The sequence below is a fragment of the Stigmatopora argus genome, unplaced genomic scaffold (assembly GCF_051989625.1).
Source record: "Stigmatopora argus isolate UIUO_Sarg unplaced genomic scaffold, RoL_Sarg_1.0 HiC_scaffold_91, whole genome shotgun sequence".
In the NCBI taxonomy this organism is placed as follows: Eukaryota; Metazoa; Chordata; class Actinopteri; order Syngnathiformes; family Syngnathidae; genus Stigmatopora; species Stigmatopora argus.
In genome coordinates, this window is record NW_027520105.1 from 45001 (window position 1) to 52857 (window position 7857).

A 7857-nucleotide genomic window follows, 5' to 3' on the forward strand; every position below is an offset into this window, starting at 1 on the left:
CATTTATCCCTGAATAGCACACCATTGTCGGATTGGTGTAGACGGTTACGACCGCCTTAGTGAGTTCACCACTCTCACTTGTCAAATTTTTTCTAAGTCCGTGTGCCTGTTCCGGGTCAGGACCCACCCCGTGTTATCATTTATCCCTGAATAGCACACCATTGTCGGATTGGTGTAGACGGTTACGACCGCCTTAGTGAGTTCGCCATTCTCACTTGTCAAAATTTTTCTAAGTCCGTGTGCCTGTTCCGGGTCAGGACCCACCCCGTGTTATCAGTTATCCCTGAATAGCACACCATCGTCGGACTGGTGTAGACGGTTACGACCGCCTTAGTGAGTTCGCCACTCTCACTTGTCAAAATTTTTCTAAGTCCGAGTGCCTGTTCCGGGTCAGGACCCACCCCGTGTTATCAGTTATCCCTGAATAGCACACCATCGTCGGACTGGTGTAGACGGTTACGACCGCCTTAGTGAGTTCGCCACTCTCACTTGTCGAAAATTTTCTAAGTCCCTTCACACTTAGAAAAAATTCGTTAAAATCAGGAGGACCACCCTCGGACACCCCAACACCTTGCAAACGTTGTCCGAACATAGGGTGATCTACCTGGACCCCGGGAGAGCGGAGGGTCGGTTCGCAGCCTGGAGCTCACATTCAAAATTTTTCTCTCCCTATAATCTTGCCGAAGGGTTTCTGCAGACCACCGGATTTTGCATGAGTAGGTGAGTTATATCCCCTTACATTTGGTAGACCCAAATTCGCTCTCCTGGTAGACCCAAGTTATATTATGGGGTAGACCCAGTTTCGAGCATGGGGTAGACCCACGTGAATGCCCTGGTAGACCCAAATCATGCGAGCACCATAAAAATCAGCGGGGTTTTTCCTCGAGCCTATCCGAGGATAGGCTCACATGAGCGGATATGGGTTTGTAATGGCTCGCTGAAAATCACGAGCTCCAGAGATTTTTCTCTGAAAATTTTTCTAAGTGTGAGCACCACACACATCAACGGTGTTTTCCCTCGAGCCTATCCGAGGATAGGCTCACGAGGGCGGATATGGGTTTGTATTGCCTCGCTGAAAGCCTGAGCTCCAGAAATTTTTCTAAGTGTGAGCACCACACACATCAACGGTGTTTTCCAACATGCCTATCCGAGGATAGTGACACATGAGCGGATTGGGTTGGCTGATGCCCCGCTGAAAACCTGAGCTCCAGAAATTTTTCTAAGTGTGAGCACCACACACTTCAACGGTCTTTTTCACAGTGCATGTCCGAGGATAGTGACACATGAGCGGATTGGGCTGGCTGATGCCCCGCTGAATTTCTGACCTCCAGAAATTTTTCTAAGTGTGAGCACCACACACTTCGGCGGGGTTTTTCCCCGAGCCTATCCGAGGATAGGCTCACATGAGCGGATATGGGTTTGGAATGGCTCGCTGAAATCCTGAGCTCCAGAGATTTTTCTCAGAAAATTTTTCTAAGTGTGAGCACCACACACATCAACGGGGTTTTCCAACATGCCTGTCCGAGGATAGTGACACATGAGCGGATTGGGTCGGCTGATGCCCCGCTGAAAACCTGAGCTCCAGAAATTTTTCTAAGTGTGAGCACCACACACTTCAACGGTCTTTTTCACAGTGCATGTCCGAGGATAGTGACACATGAGCGGATTGGGCTGGCTGATGCCCCGCTGAATTTCTGACCTCCAGAAATTTTTCTAAGTGTGAGCACCACACATTTCGGCGGGGTTTTTCCCCGAGCCTATCCGAGGATAGGCTCACATGAGCGGATATGGGTTTGGAATTGCTCGCTGAAATCCTGAGCTCCAGAGATTTTTCTCAAATTTTTTCTAAGTGTGAGCACCACACACATCAACGGTGTTTTCCAACATGCCTATCCGAGGATAGTGACACGTGAGCGGATTGGGTCGGCTGATGCCCCGCTGAAATCCTGAGCTCCAGAATTTTTTCTAAGTGTGAGCACCACACACATCAACGGTGTTTCCCTCGAGCCTATCCGACGATAGGCTCACAAGGGCGGATATGGGTTTGTTTTGCCCCGCTGAAATTCTGAGCTCCAGAATTTTTTCTAAGTGTGAGCACCACACACATCAACGGTGTTTCCCTCGAGCCTATCCGACGATAGGCTCACAAGGGCGGATATGGGTTTGTAATGTCTCGCTGAAATCCTGAGCTCCAGAAATTTTTCTAAGTGTGAGCACCACACACATCAACGGTGTTTTCCAACATGCCTGTCCGAGGATAGTGACACATGAGCGGATTGGGTCGGCTGATGCCCCGCTGAAATCCTGAGCTCCAGAAATTTTTCTAAGTGTGAGCACCACACACTTCGGCGGGGTTTTTCCCCGAGCCTATCCGAGGATATGCTCACATGAGCGGATATGGGTTGCTGAAGCTCCCGCTGAGTTCCCGAGCTCCAGAAATTTTTCTAAGTGTGAGCACCACACACATCAACGGTCTTTTCCCCCGAGCCTATCCGAAGATAGGCTCACATGAGCGGATATGGGTTGCTGAAGCTCCCGCTGAGTTCCCGAGCTCCAGAAATTTTTCTAAGTGTGAGCACCACACACATCAACGGTCTTTTCCCCCGAGCCTATCCGAAGATAGGCTCACATGAGCGGATATGGGTTGCTGAAGCTCCCGCTGAGTTCCCGAGCTCCAGAAATTTTTCTAAGTGTGAGCACCACACACATCAACGGTCTTTTCCCCTGAGCCTATCCGAAGATAGGCTCACATGAGCGGATATGGGTTGCTGAAGCTCCCGCTGAGTTCCCGAGCTCCAGAATTTTTTCTAAGTGTGAGCACCACACACATCAACGGTCTTTTTCACGGTGCATGTCCGAGGATAGTGACACATGAGCGGATTGAGCTGGCTGATGCTCCGCTGAATTTCTGAGCTCCAGAAATTTTTCTAAGTGTGAGCACCACACACATCAACGGTCTTTTCCACCGAGCATATCCGAAGATAGGCTCACATGAGCGGATATGGGTTGCTGAAGCCCCCGCTGAGTTCCCGAGCTCCAGAAATTTTTCTAAGTGTGAGCACCACACACATCAACGGTGTTTTCCAACATGCCTGTCCGAGGATAGTGACACATGGGCGGATTGAGCAAGCTGATGCTCCGCTGAATTTCTGACCTCCAGAAATTTTTCTAAGTGTGAGCACCACACACATCAACGGTCTTTTCCCCCGAGCCTATCCGAAGATAGGCTCACATGAGCGGATATGGGTTGCCAAAGCCTCGCAAGTGTGAGCACCACACACATCAACGGTGTTTCCCTCGAGCCTATCCGACGATAGGCTCACAAGGGCGGATATGGGTTTGTTATGCCCCGCTGAAATTTCGAGCTCCAGAAATTTTTCCAAGTGTGAGCACCACACACATCTGCGGGGTCTTATCACGAGCTTATCCGAGGATAGTGACACACGAGCGGATATGGATTTTTCTAAGCCCCTTCACACTTAGAAAAAATCCGCTTAAATTTTCCGAAAATTTTTCTAAGTCCCGTAGGACTTAGAAAAAAAATCGTTAAAAATCAGGAGGACCACCCTCGGACACCCCAACACCTTGCCAACGTTGTCCGAACATAGGGTGATCTACCTGGACCCCGGGAGAGGTTAGGGTCGGTTCGCAGCCCGGAGCTCACCTTCAAAAATTTCCTCTCCCTATATACTTGCCGAAGGCTTTTTGCAGGCCACCGGATTTTGCACGAGTAGGCAAATTATATCCCACCGGTCTTCACGGGCATCTGAGGACTTTCTCCCCGGGAATAGTGCTTCTTGGGCGGATATTATCGACAGATATCAGGTTTCATCGTCGAGCTCCATATATTTTTCGAGTTTCGGCACTTTGAAATTCGGCGGGGGTTCGCCCCGAGTCGATCCGAGAATAGTGCACCGTGAGCGGATTGGGTTGGCTGATGCCCCGCTGAAATCCTGAGCTCCAGAATTTTTTCTAAGTGTGAGCACCACACACATCAACGGTGTTTCCCTCGAGCCTTATCCGACGATAGGCTCACAAGGGCGGATATGGGTTTGTAATGTCTCGCTGAAAGCCTGAGCTCCAGATTTTTTTCTAAGTGTGAGCACCACACACTTCAACGGGCTTTTTCACAGTGCATGTCCGAGGATAGTGACACATGAGCGGATTGAGCTGGCTGATGCCCCGCTGAATTTCTGACCTCCAGAATTTTTTCTAAGTGTGAGCACCACACACTTCAACGGTCTTTTTCACAGTGCATATCCGAAGATAGTGACACATGAGCGGATTGAGCTGGCTGATGCCCCGCTGAATTTCTGACCTCCAGAAATTTTTCTAAGTGTGAGCACCACACACTTCAACGGTGTTTTTCACAGTGCATGTCCGAGGATAGTGACACATGAGCGGATTGAGCTGGCTGATGCCCCGCTGAATTTCTGAGCTCCAGAAATTTTTCTAAGTGTGAGCACCACACACTTCAACGGTCTTTTTCACAGTGCATGTCCGAGGATAGTGACACATGAGCGGATTGAGCTGGCTGATGCCCCGCTGAATTTCTGAGCTCCAGAAATTTTTCTAAGTCCGAGCTCCACACACATCAACGGTGTTTTTCACAGTGCATGTCCGAGGATAGTGACACATGAGCGGATTGGGTTGGCTGATGCCCCGCTGAATTTCTGAGCTCCAGAAATTTTTCTAAGTCCGAGCTCCACACACATTAACGGTGTTTTTCACAGTGCATGTCCGAGGATAGTGACACATGAGCGGATTGGGTTGGCTGATGCCCCGCTGAATTTCTGAGCTCCAGAAATTTTTCTAAGTCCGAGCTCCACACACATCAACGGTGTTTTTCACAGTGCATGTCCGAGGATAGTGACACATGAGCGGATTGAGCTGGCTGATGCCCCGCTGAATTTCTGACCTCCAGAAATTTTTCTAAGTCCGAGCTCCACACACATCAACGGTGTTTTTCACAGTGCATGTCCGAGGATAGTGACACATGAGCGGATTGAGCTGGCTGATGCCCCGCTGAATTTCTGACCTCCAGAAATTTTTCTAAGTCCGAGCTCCACACACATCAACGGTGTTTTTCACAGTGCTTGTCCGAGGATAGTGACACATGAGCGGATTGAGCTGGCTGATGCCCCGCTGAATTTCTGAGCTCCAGAAATTTTTCTAAGTCCGAGCTCCATACACATCAACGGTGTTTTTCACAGTGCTTGTCCGAGGATAGTGACACATGAGCGGATTGAGCTGGCTGATGCCCCGCTGAATTTCTGAGCTCCAGAAATTTTTCTAAGTGTGAGCACCACACACTTCAACGGGCTTTTTCACAGTGCATGTCCGAGGATAGTGACACATGAGCGGATTGAGCTGGCTGATGCCCCGCTGAATTTCTGAGCTCCAGAAATTTTTCTAAGTCCGAGCTCCACACACATCAACGGTGTTTTTCACAGTGCATGTCCGAGGATAGTGACACATGAGCGGATTGAGCTGGCTGATGCCCCGCTGAATTTCTGAGCTCCAGAAATTTTTCTAAGTGTGAGCACCACACACTTCAACGGTCTTTTTCACAGTGCATGTCCGAGGATAGTGACACATGAGCGGATTGAGCTGGCTGATGCCCCGCTGAATTTCTGAGCTCCAGAAATTTTTCTAAGTCCGAGCTCCACACACATCAACGGTGTTTTTCACAGTGCATGTCCGAGGATAGTGACACATGAGCGGATATGGGTTGCTGAAGCCCCCGCTGAGTTCCCGAGCTCCAGAAATTTTTCAAAGTGTGAGCACCACACACATCAACGGTGTTTCCCTCGAGCCTATCCGACGATAGGCTCACAAGGGCGGATATGGGTTTGTTTTGCCCCGCTGAAATTTCGAGCTCCAGAAATTTTTCCAAGTGTGAGCACCACACACATCTGCCGGGTCTTATCACGAGCTTATCCGAGGATAGTGACACACGAGCGGATATGGATTTTTCTAAGCCCCTTCACACTTAGAAAAAATCCGCTTAAATTTTCCGAAAATTTTTCTAAGTCCCGCAGGACTTAGAAAAAAAATCGTTAAAAATCAGGAGGACCACCCTCGGACACCCCAACACCTTGCCAACGTTGTCCGAACATAGGGTGATCTACCTGGACCCCGGGAGAGGTCAGGGTCGGTTCGCAGCCCGGAGCTCACATTCAAAAATTTCCTCTCCCTATATACTTGCCGAAGGCTTTTTGCAGACCACCGGATTTTGCACAAGTAGGCAAATCATATCCCACCGGTCTTCACGGGCATCGGAGGGATTTCTCCCCGGGAATAGTGCTTCGTGGGCGGATATTATCGACAGATACCAGGTTTCATCGTCGAGCTCCGTATATTTTTCGAGTTTCAGCACTTTTAAAATCGGCGGGGGTTCGCCCCGAGTCAATCCGAGAATAGTGCACCGTGAGCGGACTGGGTTGGACGACCTCCCGCTGAATTTCTGAGCTCCAGAAATTTTTCTAAGTCCGAGCTCCACACACTTCAACGGTGTTTTTCACAGTGCATGTCCGAGGATAGTGACACATGAGCGGATTGAGCTGGCTGATGCCCCGCTGAATTTCTGACCTCCAGAAATTTTTCTAAGTCCGAGCTCCACACACTTCAACGGTGTTTTTCACAGTGCCTGTCCGAGGATAGTGACACATGAGCGGATTGAGCTGGCTGATGCCCCGCTGAATTTCTGAGCTCCAGAAATTTTTCTAAGTCCGAGCTCCACACACATCAACGGTGTTTTTCACAGTGCATGTCCGAGGATAGTGACACATGAGCGGATTGGGTTGGCTGATGCCCCGCTGAATTTCTGAGCTCCAGAAATTTTTCTAAGTCCGAGCCCCACACACTTCAACGGTGTTTTTCACAGTGCATGTCCGAGGATAGTGACACATGAGCGGATTGGGTTGGCTGATGCCCCGCTGAATTTCTGAGCTCCAGAAATTTTTCTAAGTCCGAGCTCCACACACATCAACGGTGTTTTTCACAGTGCATATCCGAAGATAGTGACACATGAGCGGATTGAGCTGGCTGATGCCCCGCTGAATTTCTGAGCTCCAGAAATTTTTCTAAGTCCGAGCTCCACACACATCAACGGTGTTTTTCACAGTGCTTGTCCGAGGATAGTGACACATGAGCGGATTGAGCTGGCTGATGCCCCGCTGAATTTCTGACCTCCAGAAATTTTTCTAAGTCCGAGCTCCACACACTTCAACGGTGTTTTTCACAGTGCTTGTCCGAGGATAGTGACACATGAGCGGATTGAGCTGGCTGATGCCCCGCTGAATTTCTGAGCTCCAGAAATTTTTCTAAGTCCGAGCTCCACACACATCAACGGTGTTTTTCACAGTGCATGTCCGAGGATAGTGACACATGAGCGGATTGAGCTGGCTGATGCCCCGCTGAATTTCTGAGCTCCAGAAATTTTTCTAAGTCCGAGCCCCACACACTTCAACGGTGTTTTTCACAGTGCATGTCCGAGGATAGTGACACATGAGCGGATTGGGTTGGCTGATGCCCCGCTGAATTTCTGAGCTCCAGAAATTTTTCTAAGTCCGAGCTCCACACACATCAACGGTGTTTTTCACAGTGCATATCCGAAGATAGTGACACATGAGCGGATTGAGCTGGCTGATGCCCCGCTGAATTTCTGAGCTCCAGAAATTTTTCTAAGTCCGAGCTCCACACACTTCAACGGTGTTTTTCACAGTGCATGTCCGAGGATAGTGACACATGAGCGGATTGGGTTGGCTGATGCCCCGCTGAATTTCTGAGCTCCAGAAATTTTTCTAAGTCCGAGCTCCACACACATCAACGGTGTTTTTCACAGTGCTTGTCCGA